The sequence below is a fragment of the Heterocephalus glaber genome, unplaced genomic scaffold (genome assembly GCF_053883595.1).
Source record: "Heterocephalus glaber isolate CG9 unplaced genomic scaffold, H.glaber_assembly_v1.0 deba00001729, whole genome shotgun sequence".
NCBI lineage: Eukaryota > Metazoa > Chordata > Mammalia > Rodentia > Bathyergidae > Heterocephalus > Heterocephalus glaber.
The window spans coordinates 11,856,871-11,881,115 of NW_028258440.1; the positions used below are offsets into that span (position 1 = coordinate 11,856,871).

The window sequence follows — 24,245 nt, forward strand, 5'->3', positions numbered from 1 at the left end:
TCAGTGTTGGTTTGAAATCTACTTGATCTGCCAGGAGGATAGCTACTCCTGCATTTTTGGGGGTTCTCTTCGCATGGAGCATTGTTTTTCACCCTTTAACTTTCAGTGTATGAGTTTCCTTTTGAATTAAGTGTGTTTCTTGTATGCAACATATTGTTGGATTTTGCTTCTTGACCCATTCTGCCAGTCTGTTTCTTTCTTTTTTTCCCCCCATTAACTGTATTGGTACATTTTAGGTATACAATACAGTTACATTCATTGTTAGGATCTTGTACCATTACATGAGTCTCTTGGTTCTTATTTTTTTTCCCCTTCTCTTGCCCTCCCTTCACCCCCTCCACCCTTCCCTATTTGCAAAGAACTTGTATCCATTTTTTTCCTCTTCTCATATTTTTTCCTTTCCCTTTTTTCCCTTCCCCTACCCCTCCCAATTCCCCTGCTCTTTTAGACCTTTTCTTCCTGTTACACAATATCAGTTATACATTTTTAAAATTACAATATTAAGATCTAGGAGACATTACCACAGATTTTACAGAATTTAAAAGGATATAGAAAGCATATTACAAAAATCTTTTTTTGGAATAAATTTGACAACTTCTAAGAAGTACCTTGGAAGACAAATTAATGAAACTAACTCTGGAGGAAATATAAAATTTGAATAGCACCTATTAAAGAAAGTATATTCCTAGCTTGAAAACCTACCTATATGGCAACAGCAGGCTCATAAACATTTTAACTGATAAATTATATCAAACAATTAAAGCAGAAAAAAGAAGGAACACTTCTCCCCTCATTTTAGGAACTCAACATTGTGCTAATCCTAAAACTGGATAAAGATAATGGAAGAAAAAAGTAGGAACATAGATAGAAATTTGTTTAACAAAACAAACTCTTAGAAGTCAGATCTGGCAGTATGTAGAAAGTGGTTTTGTTATAGGGATGGCAGTGTTGGTTCAGCATTGGAAGATCCACCCTCAAAAGTCATCATTTTAACAGAGGAAAAGAGAAAGCCATATGATCCTGTCACTAGTTGGAGAAAGAGTATTGGACTAAATTCTACAGCTGTTCATGGTAAAAGCTATCAGGAGACTAGAAGTAGAACAGAACCTTCTCAACAGATCAAAGACATGTACTCCATACTTCCAACAAAAAGTCCTTCTATGAATGGAGATGATACAATGCTTTCTCCCTAAAGTGGGGAACAAGGGCATATATGCCTACTCTTCATCTGTCCATTAGACTTTGAAACATAGGTCTAAACCAAAATAGTCTGCCAGTCTATTTCTTTTGATTGGTGAATTGAGACCATTAACATTGATGGTTATACAAATTTAAAATGTGAACCCATCAGGTATTGAGTAATACCTGTATCTTGGTATAGAACAGATGTTTTTTTCTTTTGATTTTGAAATACCTGATATTAGTTTGGAATGAGGTAAGGTTCTATTCAAGAATAGGTTATTTGAAGACTCTTTAAACCAGTGGATCTGAAACAATTTTCGCACCATTAGTAATCGAAACATACCTCTTTAGGTATTTTGAGGTATTTACTATTAACTAAATTTAGAAAGCTTTTGGGCTCACTCGAAGTGCAGTAAACATTGGAGTCGGTGTGATTTTCTGTAGATTTTACTTGAGGTGAGTATAAAGCAGTTCACAGTCTTTATTGTAATGACAATACTGCTCGAGTGCAAACCCTGAAACAATACAGCTTTTAAACTTAAAACTTTTTGGTAAACTATCGCTGAATTTTTTCTGTTGCCAATAGGAAACTGCTTTCTATTCATGGAGAATTCATGCCTTTCAAGCATTTTAAATATGACAATATTTATAAATGTGGTTTGGAGAAATTGTTTAAATTCTTTTTCCTAATTTTCTTTCTCCAGAATAGAGTCTTTCAACAAGTAATTTCTAGTAATGACTGTGTTGACTTCAATTTTGGAGTAGTTATGTTAAAGATTATTTGGTCGTATTGAAGCCAACACAGAACTTGCTGCTGTGTTTTCTTTCTTCAGTGATAAATAAAATACTCACAGAAAAAAAAAAGAAAAAAAAACCATTGATGGTTTTAACTGAAATGTATTGACTTGCCATTGCCATGACTTTTTCTTTTTGTTGGGTTCTCCCCCTTTACATTGAATTTCTTGTCATGCCAGATGGGTTCATTCTGCTTTGCTTCCTGGGGTTGTGATCCTCAGTGTCTGTTCCTAGGATATCGTGTAAAATTCTTTGGAGTGCTAGTTTGGTATTCACAAAGTTCCTAAGGTGCTCTTTGTCATGAAAGTATCTTATTTCTCCATCCATTTTGAAAGATAGTTTTGCAGGATACATCAATCTGGGTTGGAGGCTGGTTTCTTTTAGGGCTTGGAATATGTCCCTCCAAGCTCTTCTTGCCTTGATGGTTTGTGTTGAGAAGTCTGCTGTGATTCTTTGTATGCGATTTGTTTCTTTTCTCTAACTGCTTGCAGAACTTTGTTCTTCTGTTGAATTTCTGGAATCTTAACAATTACATGCGTATGTGTAGATTTTTTTTGATCAAGGCTATTTAGAGTTCTATATGCCTCACTTATCTGTATGTCAAGTTCTTTTCCCCTGCTTGGGAAGTTTTCTGCCATTACTTCTGCAAAGAGTTTTTTTATGTCATCTGCACTCTCTCCTGTTTCTTCATTGAAACAACTGATTTCTTCCAGTCAGTCTTATGTTATTCTTCTTTGCATCATCTAGCAGCTGCTGGATTGATTTCTCATGTTCCCTTAAATTTTGAAGCAATTTTTCTTTTCCTGGTCATTAATTGCAATCTTATCTTCTATATCTGAAATTCTGTCCTCACATTGGCTCATTCTGCTGTGTAGACTTTCAGTGGAGTTTTTCATCTCCTGGAAATCTATTTGCATCTGTTTTATGGATTCCATTTTTTTCCTATGTTTGGATTCCATTGTGTTCCTGAGCTCCTCTCTAGATGTATTAATCATGTCTTGCACTAGGAGCACAATTTCTCCTGTTATCTGAGAAATTATTTCTGATTTCATTTTTTCCAGATCCCCTTTTGTTGCCAGTTCAGTGGGTCCGGGTGGTTGAGTATCAGAGTGTTCCATCTCATTTCCCTTTGGGGTTGCTGTAGGTGATCTAGAAGTCTGGTTTTGAGACTTATTTACTTGTTTTCTCATTTCGACTGGGGGCAGGGGTGGTGCTGTTGGCACTCAGGCAGATCACCTCCTCTGAGCTGGGAGAGGTGTGACGGGGCTGGGAGCAGCAGTAGAGATGGTGGCCCAGAAGCCCCTTCCTCTGGGCTGGGACCAGCGGGAGGGATGGTGACCGGGAAGCCCCTTCCTCTGGACCAGGAGCAGTGGGTTGCATGTCTTATTTTGGCCTTTTTACCCTATCATGGGTGGTGGTATTGGTGCAAGTCCAGAACTAAATGTTGGCTGCACAACATTGAGATTAAGATGTAGTTTCTGAGTTAGATTGCATTTACCCACTGCAATGTATGCTAGAGCTTTGTAGCCTATCTTCTAGACTTCATTCTAAGCCTTATCATTACTCGTGGCCCTTCATGTACTTATTTGTCTGACCCAAATCTTTGAGCTTCTCTCCCTTCTTCTAGGAATTCAGCTTAGTCATTAAGGTGTTGATTATTTTGAGGTCTTAGAAAACCACCAGTGCAATGCCGGTCCTATTCACTATTCTCTTTGAAATTAGCACTGCCACAATGTTTTTATAGTATAGAAAATAAAAGGCAATAGAGCTTTTGCAAATGGGAAGGGGAACAAGAGTTGGAGGGATTGGAGGGGAAGAGGACGAAAAAGAATTAAGAGGTGTTATGTACATGTACAAATTCTCCCATGGTAAATGTAATCATTAGATACTGCAAACATACTAATAAATAGAAATATAAATATAAATGTAGTTATATATTCCTAATATATATTCATATATGCATATATATATATATATATATATATATATATACATTCCTAAAATTGTTGAAGATGGCAGCTTGAACAAAGCCCGGACACACTCTTCCTGAATCTTGCTTAAGAGAAACACAATAGCTAGGATGAGTAGGGTGGTGGAGCCTGGAAGTTGCTTCTAGGCTGTACTTCTTTTAGGATCTTCTAGTGGAAATGGAATGCAGATCTGGAGCCTGTCCAGCCAGTGACTGTGCACAGCAGTGGTGTTAGCATGTGACAATCACTGCTTGATGTGAGACACTTTAGATAGGCAATCGTTGCCCTGGAGTTCCTCATCAAGGTGGCTGAAACTATCTGGTCTGGTTAGTGCTAAGAGAGAATTGAGGGACAGTGGTTGAGGGCAGGGAATAACTCTTGAAACCTGGGGCAAAGATGGTGATTATGTGGTTCTCCTAGAAAGTTCTGCATTATGAAGCCTATTCTATGAAGCTTGGACTTCTAAGTCAGCTTTCCTGAGGTCCTAAGGGCCCTGTCAGATTTGGACAACTATGATAGGCATGAAGAAAAACTATTTTGCTGGCCTGACTTGCTTTCAGTCACTAAGGTTGGAACAGATCATCACTCAGGCTTAGAAAGCTTGGGGGCAAAGAAGTTTCCTGCCTGTGTTTCAGGAAAGACATGACTTTCCTTCATGTAGTTCACTTCTGACCCACAAAAGCAAAGCCTCCTTAATCTTTTTTTTGGTAGCAGGGATTGAACTCGGGTCCTTGAGCTTATGCAGCAGGTGGCAAAAACACTGAGCTAAATCCCCTGTGCCTCCTTAATCTTCCATAGTTCACGGGTTTTCACAGATCAGGAGACCCTAACAATCTGACCTCCCTGCTGAGAAGTCAAAATCATGAGCAGGCAAAGGAAATGACCTACTTAAGGCAACTTATTTGCTAAAAGGAGGAAGGAGCTAACACACACAGCTAGATAGGTGGTTTCTATTAATGTAGAACTACAGTGTGCATCAGAGAGAACTATTACATGATTAAACAAGTTAATATTTGTAAAATATTTATTTATTTATTTATTTTAAAGCTATAGAATGCTTCATGAATTTGCGGGTCATCTTTGCACAAGGGCCATGCTGATCTTCTCTGTATCGTCCCAATTTTAGTATACATGCTGCTGGAGCGAGCACTTGTAAAATATTTAGAACAGAGCTTGGCACATTGAGTGTGTCATATACACGTTTGTCAAATAATAAGCCAAAACAAAAAAGTAATGAGAGCTCTGAAGGATGTGCAAGTATAGCACAAAAATTCATTGTAGAACTAGAAAAATATGATTTTAGAATTTAAAAATTCAATACATTAATGTGAAAAAGAGGATGACTATTAACTGAGAACCACATTAGTGATCTAGAAGATCAAATAGAAAAAACATCTTTCATTGGGTCTTTGAAAATGGAAGGAGGTAGAAAGGATTGGGAATGCAGCTCAGTGGTAGAGTACGTAGAGTACTTGCTTAGCAGGTTTGAGGCCCTGGGTTTGATCTCCAGTACTGCAGAAAAACCAAACCAAACCACAACATAAAATGATAAAGAAGTAGAAATCATGATAGTTAAGAGAGTTAGAGTACAGATCCAGGAGATTTGTCATGAAAATAACAGGAGTCCAGAAGGACAAAGTGAACATAAGGAAGGAAAGAAAAATCAATATTAGAAGAAACTTTCCTTGAGTTGAAGAAAAATCTGGGTTTGCAACTTGAAAGTGGTCACTGAGTCTCATGGATGATAATGAAAAAAAGAACATCAAAATCTACTGTGAAATCCTTGAATTCTAAGGATAAAGAGAAGATCTCACAGGCCTCCAAATTGAAGGAACCATTCTGGCTTCCAGCTGGCTTTGGCCAATGGGAAACACTGGTGGAAGGGTGGAGGCAAGGGACGGACATAAGCCAAAGTGCTTCTTCACTTTCCTCTCTGTCTCAAACTCTCTGGTAATGGTTGTAGCTCCTGCATAGCCCCAGGTACTGCCAGATAAGCGGTGACCCTTGGATTCCATTAACACCATTTCCTTCTTTTGACTTTCCAACCTAAGGGTAGTAATAGCTCCCTGATATTTCTAGTCCCTAAGATGTCCCTCATTGTCCTGTGTTTGGTTTATCAATTCTTCTATCATTTGTGTAATCCATCCCCTCCATTATTCTAATGTAGTCTGTTTTAGTGTGTATGTATACGTATACGTACTTTGCAGCAATGGGGATTAAACCCAGGACCTTCACTCTGAGCTACATCCCCTGCCCTTTTTAATTTTTATTTTGAGACAGAGTCTTACTAAATCATGAAACTGGCCAGGCTGGACTTAAACTTGTGATCCTCCTGCCTCAGCCTCCCAGAGTGCTTAGATTACAGGCATCTACCACCACACCCAGTAGTATATTTCATTTTAAATATTCAGAGTTGTTTCTATAGTCTTGTGAACTCTAACTGATATACATACAAAAGGAAAACAAATTAGGGTTAGCTTTTTCATCTACAATATGAAACAGTGAAATACCAACTATAAAATATTGGGAGAAGAGAATTGTTAACTAAAAATCCGTGATCCAGTTTTGTTAGGCTGCTTCTAAAATATCTCCCAATGATTCCTGCCTCCTGGTGTTCACTCCCTTGTGTAACTCCCTCCCCTTGTGTGTGTGTGTTGCACCTAGTGACTTGCTTCTAATGAATTAACTATAGCAAAAGTGATGGGCACCACTTTCATAAGTAGGTTACAAAAGCCTAGTTTTTGTATTTTGCTCCCACTCACTCTCTGGGTCTTATCTGCTTAGTCTGCTAGTGGGGGACTGGGTCTCAGTGCAAAAGAAAGCAAGGATCTGGATCCTGCCAACAGCTCTCCCTGTAAGTGAAGGTGGAAGTGCACTGTCCCAGCTGAGCTGCGAAAAGAGACCAAGGCCCCAGCTGACACCTTGACTACAGCTGTGAAAGATCCCGAGTGACACCTTGGTTGCAGTCTTACACGATTCTGAAGTAAAAGACCCAGTTAGGCTGTACACAAAATGTGGAAAATGTGTGTGCTTTAAGCACCAAGTATTATGAGGAAAAAGTGGAATTTAAGATCAAAAGCTTAAATAAGGTAAAAGGAGACATACATGGTTCGATCCTTGATGAAGAAAAGGTCTTAAGCCTTAGGTACTAAATTACTACAGCAGCTTAATATTTAAAGCAAAAACTCTTAGAAATGCAAGAAGATTTTGATAAAAGCCACTATCAAGATGGGAAATTATAACACACCTCTTTCAGAACTTAAGTGTTCAATCAAACAAAAAATAGTGAATAAATGGCTTGAATAATATAATGAACAAATTCAGAAGCTCAGCCGGTCCCAGCATCCGGAAGGAAGCTCCCTGCTTCCATCCCAGGCTCCTAGGGCAGTGAAGCTCAGCCGGTCCCAGCACCCAGAAGGAAGCTCCTCGCCTCCAACCCATGCTCCTGGGGCAGTGAAGCTCAGCCGGTCCCAGCACCCGGAAGGAAGTTCCCCTGCTGCCATCCCAAGCTCCTAGGGTACACAAGTTGACCCGCGTGGGCGCCAGAAGCACCCCCCCCCCGGAAATGAGAAGACACATAAACAAGCCTCAAAAACAGACGTCCAGATCACCTACAGCAACCCCAAAGGGAAACGAGATGGAACAATCTGATACTCAACCACCTGGACTCTCTGAACTGGCAACAAAAGAGGATCTGGGAAAAATGAAATCAGAAATAATTACTCAGATAACAGCAAAGATTTTGCTCATGGTGCAAGACATGATTAATAAATCTAGAGAGGACACAGATAAAAAAAATAGAGGATCTGAGGAACACGATGGAATCCCAACATAGGAAACAAGTGGAATCCATAAAACAGATGCAAACAGATTTCCAAGAGATTAAAAACTCCATCGAAAGTCTGGGCAGCAGAACGAACCAAAGTGAGGATACAATTTCACATATAGAAGATAAGATTGCAATTAATGAGGAGGAAAAGAAAAATTGCTTTAAAATTGTAAGGGAACATGAGAAATCAATCCAGCACCTGCTAGACGATGCAAAGAAGAATAACATAAGACTGATTGGAGTCAATGAAGAAACAGGAGAGAGTGCAGACGACATAAAAAGACTCTTCACAGAAGTGATGGCAGAAAACTTCCCAAGGAGGGGAAAAGAACTTGACATACAGATAAGTGAGGCATGTAGGACTCCAGCTAACCTTAATCAAAAAAAATCTACACATAGGCATATAATAGTTAGGATTCCAGAAATCCAACAGAAGAACAAAATTCTACAAGCAGTGAGAGAAAAGAAACAAATCACATACAAAGGAAAGCCCATCAGAATCACAACAGACTTCTCAATGCAAACCCTCAAGGCAAGAAGAACTTGGAGTGATGTATTTCAAGCCCTAAAGGAAAACAGCCTCCAACCCAGACTGATGTACCCTGCAAAACTATCTTTCAAAATTGATGGAGAAATAAGATACTTTCATGATAAAGAGCACCTCAGGAACTTCATGAATATCAAACCGGCACTCCAAAAAATTTTAGACAATACCCTAGGAAAAGACAATGAGGATCACAACCCCAGGAAACCCAGCAGAATGAATCCATTGGGTGTGACAAATTAAATGCAAAGGGGGAGAATCCAACAAAAAGAAAAAGTCATGACAAGGCTTTTGAAACTTTTGACTTCATCTCCCTAATGAGTATATAATTCAATCTTATTATTGTACTGATTAGTATTTTTCTGTTTCTAGAATTGCACACCATTCCTTGTGCTATACTGGCTATTTATCATCTTCTTATGTCTACATTTTAATTGGGTTGTCTATTAATGAGCTCTAAGAATTCTTTATATATTCTGCTCATAGGTTATATGCATTGTAAATATGGTCTGTTTAAGGACTACTTTCATTTTAATGATGTCATTTAAAGTTCTAAATTTTGATGGAATCTCATCAATTTTTTTTCTTTTATACATCATGGTTTTTGTATCCTAGGTAGTTCTTGCCTCCCCTGAATTCATAAATATTTTCCCTTATAATTTCTTCTTAAAGTTTTACACCTTTAGGCTTTCTTATTTAGGTTCATAGATCCCTTCAAGTTATTTTCATGTATGGAAAAAAAGGGTTGTGGTTATATATACGGATACCAGGTGTTCTAGTGCCGTTTGCTGAAAACACTATCTCTTCCTCGGCTCTTGAATTGAGTTTATATTCTATAAAATGCTAATGTTAAATAATCTTTCAAAACTCAGTGGGCCATATATGTGTGGTTCTATTTCTAGATTCTCTGTTTTATTCCAATGATCTATATGTCTTTCCTTACACCAACACTGCCTTGATTACTGTAGCTTTAGAAGTCTTAAAATTGGGTGCTGAACATCTTCCAACACTGTTTTTGTTTTTGTTTTTGGCTTTTCTAGGTCCTTTGTACTCCTACATAACTTTAAAATTTCAATATCCAGTTCTTCATTTATAGCAAGTATACACAGACCTGAATTTTTATATATACCTTGTGTTTTCTAATCCTGCTAAATTCAAGTACAAGTTCTAGGGGCTCCTAGAGATTTCTTAGTATTTTCTCTGCAGATGATCATTTCATCTACATATAAAGATTTTGCTTCTGCTGTGCCAATCCTATCCTAGTTATGTCATTTTATTGCCAGACTATTTTGGTTTAGACCTATGTTTCAAAGTCTAATGGACAGATGAAGAGTAGGCATATATGCCCTTGTTCCCCACTTTAGGGAGAAAGCATTGTATCATCTCCATTCATAGAAGGACTTTTTGTTGGAAGTATGGAGTACATGTCTTTGATCTGTTGAGAAGGTTCTGTTCTACTTCTAGTCTCCTGATAGCTTTTACCATGAACAGCTGTAGAATTTAGTCCAATACTCTTTCTCCAACTAGTGACAGGATCATATGGCTTTCTCTTTTCCTCTGTTAAAATGATGACTTTTGAGGGTGGATCTTCCAATGCTGAACCAACACTGCCATCCCTATAACAAAACCACTTTCTACATACTGCCAGATCTGACTTCTAAGAGTTTGTTTTGTTAAACAAATTTCTATCTATGTTCATACTTTTTTCTTCTATTATCTTTATCCAGTTTTAGGATTAGCACAATGTTGAGTTCCTAAAATGAAGGGAGAAGTGTTCCTTCTTTTTTCTGCTTTAATTGTTTGATATAATTTATCAGTTAAAATGTTTATGAGCCTGCTGTTGCCATATAGGTAGGTTTTCAAGCTAGGAATATACTTTTTTTAATAGGTGCTATTCAAATTTTATATTTCCTCCAGAGTTAGTTTCATTAATTTGTCTTCCAAGGTACTTCTTAGAAGTTGTCAAATTTATTTCAAAAAAAGATTTTTGTAATATGCTTTCTATATCCTTTTAAATTCTGTAAAATCTGTGGTAATGTCTCCTAGATCTTAATATTGTAATTTAAAAAATGTATAACTGATATTATGTAACAGGAAGAAAAGGCCTAAAAGAGCAGGGGAATTGGGAGGGGTAGGGGAAGGGAAAAAAGGGAAAGGAAAAAATATGAGAAGAGGAAAAAAATGGATACAAGGTCTTTGCAAATAGGGAAGGGTGGAGGGGGTGAAGGGAGGGCAAGGGAAGGGGAAAAAAATAAGAACCAAGAGACTCATGTAATGGTACAAGATCCCAATGATGAATATAACTGTATTGTATACCTAAAATGTACCAATAAGCTTAATGTACCAATACAGTTAATGGCGAAAAAAACCCAAATTCAATGTATACCAATATATATGTCTAAACATGTTTAAGATATAAATTATTTCCATCATCCATCAATTGTGTACTTCTTCATAGAGGAAAACTTCACAAATTAAAAGAAGCAGAATTTTTTAGAAGTTAAAAGTTATACTGTAGGAAATGTCTGTTCATTTCAGATGCCTATTTTCAGATTGGGTCTTTAAATTTGGGAGGTCTGACTTTTTAAAGTTCTTTATAGATGCAAGATAGTAGACCTTTGTCTGAGGAAGAGCAGGTGAAGATTTTTTCCCACATTGTGGGTTGTCTCTTCACACTATTGGTGGTTTCTCTTGCTGTGCAGAAGCTTTTTAATAAGAAGAGATCCCATTTGTTGATTGTTTGTGCTAGTTCACGGGCACCTGAGGTTTTGTTCATGAAATCTTTTCCTACACCAATGTCTTCAAGAGTTCTATCTAACCTCTGTTCAGGCCGATTCAGCATTTCTATTTTAATATTTAGATCTTTAATCCATTTTGCTTTTACTTTAGTGCATGGTGAGAGATATCGGTCTAGTTTTAATCTTTGGCAAGTTGAAACCCAATTTTTCCAGCACCATTTATGAAAGAGGCTATCTTTCCTCCAGTGAGGGTGTTTGGCTCCTTTATCGAAGATGAAATGGCTGAGTGTCTGGAGGTGTTTCTGCATCTTCTAATCTGTTCCACTGGTCCTCAGGTCTGTTTCTTTGCCAGTACCATGCTGTTTTTATCAGTACCACAACTGTTTTTAGCTTTGTAGTATAGTTTCAAGTTGGGGAATGTGATACCTCCTGCCATGTCTCTGTTGCCTAGAATTGCTTTTGCTATTCTGGGTCTCTTCTTGTTCCAAATGAATTTTTGGATTGTTTTCTCAAGGTCCATGAAGTATGCTGCTGGGATTTCAATTGGGATTGCATTGAATCTATATAGCAGTTTTGGAAGTATGGCCATTTTCACTATATTGATCCTTCCTACCCAGAAGCAGGGGATGTCTTTCCATTTTCTGATATCATCTTCAATCTCTCTTTTCAGAGTGCCATAGTTTTCAGAGAAGAGGTCTTTGATTTCTTCTGTTAGGCTGATTCCTAGGTATTTCAGTTTCTTGGATGCTATTGTGAAAGGAATTGTTTGCCCTATTTCTCTCTCAGTGATTCTGTTGTCCATGTAACGGAAAGCTATTGTTTTTTGTGTATTGACCTTGTATCCAGCTACTCTACTGAATTTGGTTCTTAAGTCTAGAAGACTTTTGGTGGCATTCTTGGAGTCTTCTATATAGAGTATCATGTCATCTGCAAATAATGACAATTTAACTTCTTCATTTCCTATCTTTATTCCTTTTATTTCTTTCTCTTGTCTAATTGCCGTGGCTAATGTTTCCAAAACTATATTGAACGAGAGTGGTGATAGTGGACATCCTTGTCTTATTCCTGATTTCTGAGACAGAGGAGTAGAAATAGCAAATACCATATGAAAAAAATGCTCAACATCACTGGTCATTCGAGAGATGCAAATGAAAACAATGCTGAGATTCCATCTCACTCCAGAAAGAATGGCTGCTATCATGAAATCAACCAATAACAAATGCTGATGGGGCTGTGGGGAAAGAGGAACACTGCTCCACTGCTGGTGGGAGTTCAGGCTGGTGCAACCACTGTGGAAATCAGCATGGAGATACCTCAAAGAACTAGGACTGGAAGTCCCATTTGACCCAGCTATTCCCCTGCTGGGGATCTTCCCCAAAGAATTAAAAGAATCATACCACAGTGATATATGTGCACCCATGTTCATAGCAGCACAATTTGTAATAGCTAAAACTTGGAAGCAGCCCAAATGTCCATCAACTGGAGACTGGATAAAGCAAATGTGTTTTTTTTAGAAAATGAAGTACTACTCAGCCATAAAAAATGAAAAATTAGAGAGATTTACAGCTAAATGGATGCACATTGAGGTGATACTCTTAAGTGAAATAAATAGGACACACGTGTGTAAATACTGAATACTTTCTCTAGTGTGAGAAACTGAAAGTGTAAATAAGGACTAAATGGTATAATAGATAATGTGAAATAGGAAGAAAAGGGGCAAAGGGGAATGGGAAGTGGGAGGGGTAGGGGAAAGGAAAGAAGGGATAGCAGTAATATGAGAAGATGAAAAAATGGAAACAAAAGTTTTTAAATAGGGAGGGATGGAGAGGTTGAATGGAGGGCAGGTGAATGGGGAAAAAATAATAACTAAGAGAGACTATGTAAAGGTGCAAATTTCCAATGATGAATGTCATTATATTATATACCTAAAATGTTCCAATAAAATAATATTAAAAAAGAAGTTATACTGTAGGGCTAGAAACCCATAGGTAGGGACAATGAGGGACACTGCCCAAGGAGTTTTGACAGTGAAACCGGCCTAACCACCTGTGAAAAGCTGACAGGTTGTGGTTGCACTTCCTCTGTATGTTGTACCCTGCAACTGTTATTTTGCAGAAGTTAAAGAGAAAAAAAAAAAGAAGAAGAAAGAAACCTAACCCTAGAATGTGGAATGTCCTCAAAGACCCTTCCCCATCCTCCCTAGTAATGAGCCAATCAAGCAATCAAGTAAGGGCACCCTCAGCCCAGGGACAGGATAGGCTCCTGACTACTATAAAGTTAACACCTCAAGCCCATCATCAATGGTGACTCCGCTTCTGGCACACCTGCCTGTCTCTCTGAGAGAAGGCAGATATACTCTTGCATGCTTGCTGTATTATAGTATAAACTCTGCGTCTACACTTTTGATCTCTACCTAATTCTTCCACAACCTTTTGTGTCGGTGGGAGAGTCAGGCCTGGATTGTAGAGACTCTCCACCCGTGAAAATACTTTCTCACTATAATCCAATAAAATTATTTTAGTCAGGCGTGGTGCCACTGAGCTATATCCCCAGCAATAAAATTTAAAATGAATAATAAATGCTGGGTGCAGTGGTGAACACCTGTAATCCAAGAACTCTGGGAGGCTGAGGCAGGAGGATCACAAGTTTGAGTCCAGCTTGAGGAATTTAGCAACTTAGAACATCCCTGTCTGAAAATAAAAAAATGTAGCTCAGAGCAAAGGTACTGGGTTTAATCCTTAGTACCATAAATAAATAGATAAAGAAAGAAAGAAAGAAAGAAAGGCCAAAATATTTTTTACTGCTTTGAAGTTGAGGAACAGTCTCCTAGATAAAAAAAGAAAATCAAACCAAAGCTATAATGATTTTTAGAAAGTAAGAAAAAAGTGTGAGCACATTCATTAAAAGCTGAACCTATGGGACTGCCTAAGGTAGTCTTTAGAAGAAAATACACAACTTTAAATCAGGAGCCACAAATGTGTTCAGGGCCTATGTTGGTGATGCAGATGTAGGCATTGGCTAGCTGTAAAAACTGGAAGAGGCAGGGCCTGTGAAAAATTGGAAAGTACATGACTACTCTAAAAACATTTGAGTCCACCCTTTTGCAATATCCCATTGTAGTAAATACTTTTATATCACAACAAAAAAAACCCTTAAATATGCAAACTGAGTAATCTAGTAAGAGCACAATTGCAAAGCCACAAAATTATCTGAAAGAAAATGCAACCAACAGGGAAGTAATGAAAGCTAAAGCTCAAATGTCTGAAATGGAAACTTGGCGCAGGTTAGGTCCTCTGGGAAACAGACACTGAGGGGTTAAAGTACAAAAGTTTAAAAAGGAATAAGACCTGTGAAAAACAGGACCTCTTACTTGTCAGACTGCAGTGCAGACCTAACAGGCACCTCTAGCCCTTTGGAGAGTTTTGGAGCAAAGACTGTGCATCAGTGGAGTCCTGTGTTGAGCAGAAAAGGCTACATCCCAGTACCTCTCCTTACTCTGCCATTAGCCTTGGGTATCCTAAGAGAAGAATACTCAGCTCAAAACCTGAGGTGGATGCTGAAGGTACTAACAGCTTGTGGCACTGACAGGTAACTACACTCCTTGCAGCTAGACGGGGAGCTCTTTCTTGAAGTGAGCCCTGAGTGGTACCTTGCTGTGTCTGCCACAAAAACAAACAAAAATGGTTAAATCCACAAGCCAAAAGCTACTTAAAAAAAAAGAAAATCCAATCTATTAAAATTTCCACAATTTTTGGTCTGTGTGCAATTTGTGAAATTGTTCTGCAAGTGGAATTTATGTGCACAAATCTGCAAAAGGACATTTAAGCTCTGTTAACTGTTATATTGGGCAAAAATAAGTAGCATTCAAAGGGCTGCCTGCTATGCGGAGACCTTTAAATCAAATCATTTTGATGTTAGCCTTCCTTTCACGGCACTGAACTAGGTAGAATTTTTAATAAATTGAAATTTTAAAAGGGTACTCCTTCTAGAAAACAAGAAAAGGTCAATCTATTAGTTTGAAGTTCTCATGCTCCCCTGACAGCAGAAACAATGTTTTTGGAAGGACAGGGCTGGGCTGGGCCCACACACAGAGTATAAGGACACAGAATGGCATCCCTGAGGGCCCAGGGCTTCAGTGGGCCAAGGGCGCTCCAGCTGCCCAACTCGCTAAGTCTTCCTGTCAGTTTCTACACTGGTTTCACTGGACATAAATCAAACAGGAAAGGCTCACAGTTGTTCCAGTTTTCTGGAGCTCAGTGATAGCATTTAACAGCACCCATTCAGATATATTCCACATATGGTGTTTCTTCAGGTAAGTGCTAAAATATATGTGGTCCAATTGTTCTGTAGTACTCCTACATGCCTTATCTAGATTAGCTTCTATGTAGTCAATAGATTTATAAATCTCTCCTGGAGGTTCAGAAGAATAACTGTGGAGAACTGTTGACCTCGATGGAAGGAATAGAAGAAATTATGCTGCTCAAAATGATGGCCATTACTGAGCACATGAAATGCAGCTAATCTGACAGGAAGTGGGCTGATAAACAAGATTTCAAAGATTTAGAATGGAAAAAATGTAAAACATTTCACAATTTCATTCTAAATATTTAGGACATATATTGGGTACTGGAATATATATACATATATATATATACACACACACACATACACACATATGCTAATACTGCTAGGGATGGAACCCAGGGCCTCCCCCAGACTAAGCACCACACTACAGCACCAGCCTGTTTAACTTTTAAAAATGTTTTAACTTTTTAAAATGTGGTGAGTAAAGCACTTAAAATTATACACGTGGCTCATATATATATATATATATACATATATATATATATATATATATTTTTTTTTTGTACCAGGCATCGAACTCGGGTCCTTGTGCTTGCACAGCAGGTGGTGAAACCACTGAGTTAAATCCCCGGCTGGCTCACATATTTTTATTGGACAGTGCTACCACAGCTGTTTGCTGTAATTTCCTGAATTCTTTTTTGTTGTTGTTGTTTTTGTTTTTTGAGGCAGGGTCGCACTATGTAATTCAGACTGGCCTTGAACTCACTATGTATCCCAGGCTGGCCTCGAACTCATGGCGATCCTCTTGCCTCAGCCTCCTGAGTGCTGGGATTACAGGCCTGTCCCACCAGGCCCGGTTAGTTTCCTGAATTCTTGTTCTTTGATTCTCAGTGTTTCAACCAGTACAGAAACAATGGTAAGTAAGCCCATCCTTATGACTGGCCATGGCTTTAACAGTATCAGGCCAATTTGTATTAATATTGTTGATGGGCCTGGATTTAGCTCAGTAGTTCCAGTGCCTGCCTTGCAAGCCCAAGGTCCCGAGTTTGATCCCTGGTACCAAGAAAAAAAAAATTGTTGACGATCTTTAGTTCTTCAGGAACTTTTTTTTTTTTTTGACAGATTTCATTTTTTTTTTTCCTGTACACCCCCCCCCCCTTTTTTTTTGAGACCAAAACTAGCATTTATCGCTCAGGCACTGTGCCAGCTCCTTTAAACACCAATTTATGTTATTTTACTTTATTTTATTATTTTTTTTCCCATTAAGTTTATTGGTACATTTTACGTATAAAACACAGTTACATTCATCATTGGGATCTTGTACCATTACATGAGTCTCTTGGTTCTTATTTTCTTGTCCCCTGCCCCTGCCCTCCCTTCACATCCTCCACTCTTCCCTATTTGCAAAGACTTTGTTTCCATTTTTTCCTTTTCTCACACTTTTTCTTTTCCCTTTTTTCCTTTCCCCTACATCTCCCACTTCCTCTGCTCCTTTAGATCTTTTCTTCCTGTTACACAATATCAATTATACATTTTTAAAATTACAATATCAAGATCTAGGAGACATTACCACACATTTTACAGAATTTAAAAGGATATAGAAAGCATATTACAAAAATCTTTTTGAAATAAATTTGACAACTTCTAAGAAGAATCTTGGAAGACAAATTAATGAAACTAACTCTGGAGGAAATAAAAACTTTGAATAGCACCTATTAAAGAAAGTATATTCCTAGCTTGAAAACCTACCTATATGACAAAAGCAGGCTCATATACATTTTAACTGATAAATTATATCAAACAATTAAAGCAGAAAAAAGAAGGAACACTTCTCCCCTCATTTTAGGAACTCAACATTGTGCTAATCCTAAAACTGGATGAAGATAATAGAAGAAAAAAGTATGAACATAGATAGAAATTTGTTTAACAAAACAAACTCTTAGAAGTCAGATCTGGCAGTATGTAGAAAGTGGTTTTGTTATAGGGATGGCAGTGTTGGTTCAGCATTGGAAGATCCACCCTCAAAAGTCATCATTTTAACAGAGGAAAGGAGAAAGCCATATGATCCTGTCACTAGTTGGAGAAAGAGTATTGGACTAAATTCTACAGCTGTTCATGGTAAAAGCTATCAGGAGACTAGAAGTAGAACAGAACCTTCTCAACAGATCAAAGACATGTACTCCATACTTCCAACAAAAAGTCCTTCTATGAATGGAGATGATACAATGCTTTCTCCCTAAAGTGGGGAACAAGGGCATATATGCCTACTCTTCATCTGTCCATTAGACTTTGAAACATAGGTCTAAACCAAAATAGTCTGGCAATAAAATGACATAACTAGGATAGGATTGGCACAGCAGAAGCAAAATCTTTATATGTAGATGAAATGATCATCTGCAGAGAAAATACTAAGAAATCTCTAGGAGCCCCTAGAACTTGTACTTGAATTTAGCAGGATTAGAAAACACAAGGTATATATAAAAATTCAGGTCTGTGTATACTTGCTATAAATGAAGAACTGGATATTGAAATTTTAAAGTTATGTAGGAGTACAAAGGACCTAGAAAAGCCAAAAACAAAAACAAAAACAGTGTTGGAAGATGTTCAGCACCCAATTTTAAGACTTCTAAAGCTACAGTAATCAAGGCAGTGTTGGTGTAAGGAAAGACATATAGATCATTGGAATAAAACAGAGAATCTAGAAATAGAACCACACATATATGGCCCACTGAGTTTTGAAAGATTATTTAACATTAGCATTTTATAGAATATAAACTCAATTCAAGAGCCGAGGAAGAGACAGTGTTTTCAGCAAACGGCACTAGAACACCTGGTATCCGTATATATAACCACAACCCTTTTTTTCCATACATGAAAATAACTTGAAGGGATCTATGAACCTAAATAAGAAAGCCTAAAGGCGTAAAACTTTAAGAAGAAATTATAAGGGAAAATATTTATGAATTCAGGGGAGGCAAGAACTACCTAGGATACAAAAACCATGATGTATAAAAGAAAAAAAATTGATGAGATTCCATCAAAATTTAGAACTTTAAATGACATCATTAAAATGAAAGTAGTCCTTAAACAGACCATATTTACAATGCATATAACCTATGAGCAGAATATATAAAGAATTCTTAGAGCTCATTAATAGACAACCCAATTAAAATGTAGACATAAGAAGATGATAAATAGCCAGTATAGCACAAGGAATGGTGTGCAATTCTAGAAACAGAAAAATACTAATCAGTACAATAATAAGATTGAATTATATACTCATTAGGGAGATGAAGTCAAAAGTTTCAAAAGCCTTGTCATGACTTTTTCTTTTTGTTGGATTCTCCCCCTTTGCATTTAATTTGTCACACCCAATGGATTCATTCTGCTGGGTTTCCTGGGGTTGTGATCCTCATTGTCTTTTCCTAGGGTATTGTCTAAAATTTTTTGGAGTGCCGGTTTGATATTCATGAAGTTCCTGAGGTGCTCTTTATCATGAAAGTATCTTATTTCTCCATCAATTTTGAAAGATAGTTTTGCAGGGTACATCAGTCTGGGTTGGAGGCTGTTTTCCTTTAGGGCTTGAAATACATCACTCCAAGTTCTTCTTGCCTTGAGGGTTTGCATTGAGAAGTCTGCTGTGATTCTGATGGGCTTTCCTTTGTATGTGATTTGTTTCTTTTCTCTCACTGCTTGTAGAATTTTGTTCTTCTGTTGGATTTCTGGAATCCTAACTATTATATGCCTATGTGTAGATTTTTTTTGATTAAGGTTAGCTGGAGTCCTACATGCCTCACTTATCTGTATGTCAAGTTCTTTTCCCCTCCTTGGGAAGTTTTCTGCCATCACTTCTGTGAAGAGTCTTTTTATGTCATCTGCACTCTCTCCTGTTTCTTCATTGACTCCAATCAGTCTTATGTTATTCTTCTTTGCATCGTCTAGCAGGTGCTGGATTGATTTCTCATGTTCCCTTACAATTTTAAAGCAATTTTTCTTTTCCTGGTCACTAGTTACAATCTTTTCTTCTATATGTGAAATTCTGTCCTCACATTGGTTCGTTCTGCTGCCCAGACTTTCGATGGAGTTTTTAATCTCCTGGAAATCTGTTTGCATCTGTTTTATGGATTCCACTTGTTTCCTATGTTGGGATTCCATCGTGTTCCTTAGATCCTCTATTTTTTTATCTGTGTCCTCTCTAGATTTATTCATCATGTCTTGCACCATGAGCACAGTCTTTGCTGTTATCTGAGTAATTATTTTTGATTTCATTTTTCCCAGATCCTCTTTTGTTGCCAGTTCAGAGAGTCCAGGTGGTTGAATATCAGATTGTTCCATCTCGTTTCCCTTTGGGGTTGCTGTAGGTGATCCAGAAGTCTGATTTTGAGGATTGTTTACGTGTCTTCTCATTTCCACGGGGGGGGGGGGGTTGCTTCTTGTGCCTCCTCGGCTCTCCTTCTTTACCCTAGGAGGGTGGGATGGGGGCAGGGGAGCTTCCTTCCGGGTGCTGGGACTGGCTCACCTTCTCTCAAAACCCCTTATTTTTGATCAATATGGTCACCGAGAGGTGTCCTGTCTATCCACACTGGAAAGTGGATATTTTGTTTAAAGGTTTTTGCTTTTTTTTTTATTTGACAAAGTCTGGTTTCTCAATTTTTTTTTTTTTTTGTATTGGGGATCGAACTCAGGACCTTGCGTTTTCGAGGCAGGCGGTGGAACCACTGAGCTAAATCCCCAGCCTGGAAAGTAGATATCGACAGGGGACATAGTACCGGAAGTTGTAAGCACCAATAACAAGACCCATAGTAAGTATATCCTGTAGCGGGGGTTCGATCATGGCTCTAGAGAGTTTGTTAGCCAATCCTGTGAAAGCTACCCTTTTAGCTGTACATCTCCCTGAGGTCTGGAGGCTGAGCACCACTGCGTAGTGTCCTATGGCTTGGTTGGACTTCTGGTGAAGGAAGATGAAGCGGGTGGCAGCTGCAGCAGGCAAGAGCAGCTACAGGAGGGGCTGCGCCGCTTGGGTGGGGTTGAGGAGGAGGCTGGGACCCTAGAGAACAAGACAGCATCGGGGTCAGCGACACCGGAAGCACTTCCGAAGTCCCGAGTAGTTCCCGCCTCCCGAGTTTTTGGTGGAAAGGGAACTCCGCAGAGCCTCCTGGTTTCCCATTTCCCTGGGTTCAGAGTGACTACAACCCCGGAACTCCATGCCTCCCGGTTCTCGCTCCTGGGCTGGGTTCTTCCCACTCTCCCTCAAAAGCTGGTGAGTTGTTTTTTTAAGTTTTAAAAATAATCTTTATTTTAAAAAAGTTAATAGTGGTCTTGGGTTTGGGGTGGGGCCGCTTGGCTATGGGACGGGCTGTGTCCTCCATAGAGGGCGAGCCCTGGGCTTGGGGCGGGGCCGGCCCTGGATCGGGGCGGGTCCTGGGGGGGGAATGGGCTGTGGGGCGGGGCTTGGCCCTGTACTGGGGTGGGGAGGGGCCGGGCTCCATCCTCCGAACTGCGGCCCAGGAGTCTGTTCGAGGTGTTGGGGGGAGGCCGTGGAATGGGGCGGGTGCAGCTTTTCGAGATCAGCCTGTGCCAAGGCCGCATCGTCTACTGCCTAGGGGAGCCCTTGGCCCGGGCCGTGCACTTGCGCCTGGCGGCTCCGCTGCCCTTCCGAGCCATCTGGGTGACGTGCACAGGATCCTGCGGTGTCTCCAACAAGGCTAACGATGTGGCATGGGTGGTGGAGGAGAGCTACTTCAACAGCACCTTGTCGCTGGCTGACAAGGGGAGTCTACCCACAGGAGAACACAGCTTTCCCTTCCAGTTCCTGCTTCCAGCCACAGCACCCACATCCTTTGAGGGTTCGTTTGGGAGGATTGTGTACCAGGTGAGGGCCACGATCGACACACCGAGGTTTTCCAAGGATCACAAGTGCAGCCTGGTGTTCTACATTTTGAGCCCCCTGAACCTGAACAGCATCCTAGACACTGAGTAACCCAACGTGGCCTCCACCACTAAGAAGTTCTCCTACAAGCTGGTGAAGACGGGCAGTGTGGTCCTCACAGCTAGCACTGATCTCCGTGGCTATGTGGTGGGGCAGGTGCTGCGGCTACAGGCTGACATCGAGAACCAGTCTGGCAAGGACACAAGCCCCATGGTCCTGTCTGCTGCAGAAAGTATCGTACAAGGCCAAGCGCTAGATCTATGATGTTCGGACCTTCGCAGAGGTGGAGGGTGCTGCTGTCAAGGCCTGGCGGCATGCTCACTGGCAAGAGCAGATTCTGGTGCCTGCCTTGCCCCAGTCAGCCCTGCCAGGCTGCAGCCTCATCCACATTGACTCCTACCTGCAGGTCTCCATGAAGGTTCCCGAAGCCACTGTGACCCTCCCAGTCTTTGTTGGCAATAGTGCTGTGAACCGAGCCCCACTAAGCCCCCAGCCAGGCCCACGGCCTCTTCCAGGAACCTCATCACCAGTGGTGCCCTCTGCACCACCCCAGGAGGAGGCTGAGGCTGTGGCTGGTGGCCCACACTTCTCTGACCTGGTCTCCCTCTGCACCAAGAGCCACTCATAGCAGCAGCTGCTACCTGCTGGCTTGGGTTCTGCACCTGGCACCCTGGAGCCCTGTGCTCAGGATGGTAGCCCCACCCCCAACTCTCTGCGCCCTCCCTTGTGCGTCTCTACAGGTGCTACTGTCCCCTGCTATGCAGAGGGTTTGGGGGGGCCCTCTGCCCACCACCAGCACCTTGATCCTCCCCCCAGAGTATAGCTCGTGGGGCTACCCTTATGAGGCTCCGCCATCCTATGAGCAGAGCTGTGGCAGTGCTGATGCCGGCCTGACCCCTGGGAGCTGACCCTCCAGAGCTGACCCATGCTGCCTTCTCCAGTGGGCCAGGCCTCTACCCTGGGATGAGATACCCGGGGCCTTGTGCCTTTGCTCTCTGCCTGGCCCAGCCACTCAGGACCTGAGCCTGCCCAGGACCAGCCTCTCCTGGCTCCCCGGAGTCAAGCCTCTTCTCTCCTGGGTTGGGGTAGGGCGGAAAGGGCTTAGAAACTGGAGGGACTGCAAATAAAGCGCTTTATTTGTGGAAAAAAAAAGTTAATAGTTAATATGTGCATTACAGTAAACAAAAACCCAAGATGCAAAGAACGGTCATTCTCAGTCATATGTAGCTTAGCTGGATGTGTCCTGTGTTCTGCATCTCACATACACAACATGCCATTTGGTGGGACTGGAATTGTACAGAGTGTGTCATGCATGTCCACACATCATGAGTAATCCCCAAGTCAAAATCCTAAATCTAGGAGTATTTTTGATAACCAAGAATACACTTCAGTGGGCCAGGATTTAGCTCAGTGGTTCCACCGCCTGCCTTGAAAGTGGAAGGTCCTGAGTTGCCGGTACCAAAAAAAAAAAAAAAAAAAAAGAATGCACTGCACTGACTCCATCTGTTAGAAAAAAACTGTAATCTTGACTTTCTTGGGAACAAAAATTTCACTGAAGACAAAAAATGGCAACAAGCCTCTAGATAGAAGTATTGGCAGAGTTACATTTAAAATACCTCATTTTCTTAAAAAAAAAAAAAAACAAAACGCTGGTGTTTTTGAAAGGACCAATAAAATAAACTCCCAGATAGCCATACTATGGTAGGCGGGAAGATATTAGGAGAGAAAATATTAGTAATGAGAAAGTAGATTTTAAAAACCTCCCAGCAGCCTGTGACTGTGGTTGTAGCAGTGGAATATGCACATCAGCAATGAGTTTAATGTTCACAACATGGACAAAAATTTAAAATACCTTGTAATGAATAATACAGAAGATGTACAGGATTTCTATTAAGAACATTATAACTTTGTATTGGAGAACATAAAATCTGAAAAAATTGAAAGATATATAAAAACATTAACCTTCCCCCAAATAACAAATATAATGAAATTTGAATGAGAACCTGAAAAATCCCATTGGGTTGGATAAAATAATTTTATATCACAATTGTTATAAAACAAATTATTTATTCTTTAGGAATGAGTGTAATATTCATGTGGTTGAAGTTCAGAAATAATAACTAAGGAGCATGGAGAGACAAGGCCCCCCTTGGCCACTCCGTTGTCTTCCTCATAGGTAAGCAGTTTCTCCCGATGTTTGCATCACACTTTTTATATAATTGGTAGCATAGTACACACATTGTTCTGCTATTGCTTTGTCTTTTTTTTTTTGGTACCAGGGATCAAACTCAGGACCTTGCACTTGCAAGGCAGGCAACGGCACCACTGCACTAAATCTCCCGCCCTTATGCTTTGTGTTTTAACCTAGTACTGCTTGACTTCTTTTGTTATGTATGTTGTTCCAGGTAGCTCCCATATCCCACTGGCATACCTTCATCATTGTGCTTTTAAATTTTTGAGAATTTTCTAACTTTTAGGCACTACAGCCTGCTCCAGGTTCACCTTGTATACTTCTATTTCCAGTTTATAGAATCAGCCATTTCTCTAAGAAGTTCTGGTTCATTTTATTAGAGAATAGTATTAGAAGCCAAAATCTGGGTATTGGATGTGCTCATTGCTGCAGAGGTGCCATTTCTTCTAAAATCTTTCAGGGGACACAAGAAGGAGATATATGTGGTTATGCTAAACAGAGTCTTTACAGGTACTTATAAATATTTCACTTATCTGTATTAGTATTAAGCTAAACATGAGTTCATACTAATATCTTTGACTTGACTCCATTATCATACAGATCATTCTATCCTCCTCAATCTTGCTTGTTTGTAATTTTTGATGAGTAATTATATGGTAAAATGTTTAAAAATTTAAAGAACATGTAGAAGAGCATTTATGGGGGCCTGGGAGAACATTAATTGGGTTCAGGAAGATCCTTTGAAATGAGACATGAAATCCA

The 24,245-nt window shown here is 39.8% G+C and overlaps 1 non-coding gene and 1 pseudogene across 1 annotated transcript; one reads left to right on the top strand and one right to left on the bottom strand.

Annotated features, from left to right (window-relative positions):
- Nucleotides 1-4,990: 4,990 nt before the first annotated feature.
- Nucleotides 4,991-5,097, bottom strand: LOC147821590 (U6 spliceosomal RNA). Its single transcript, XR_015446844.1, has one exon. It is a non-coding gene; the product is annotated as a U6 spliceosomal RNA (small nuclear RNA).
- Nucleotides 5,098-20,905: 15,808 nt separating this feature from the next.
- LOC101715518 (arrestin domain-containing protein 1 pseudogene) lies at nt 20,906-22,337 on the top strand (annotated as a pseudogene).
- Nucleotides 22,338-24,245: the final 1,908 nt, after the last annotated feature.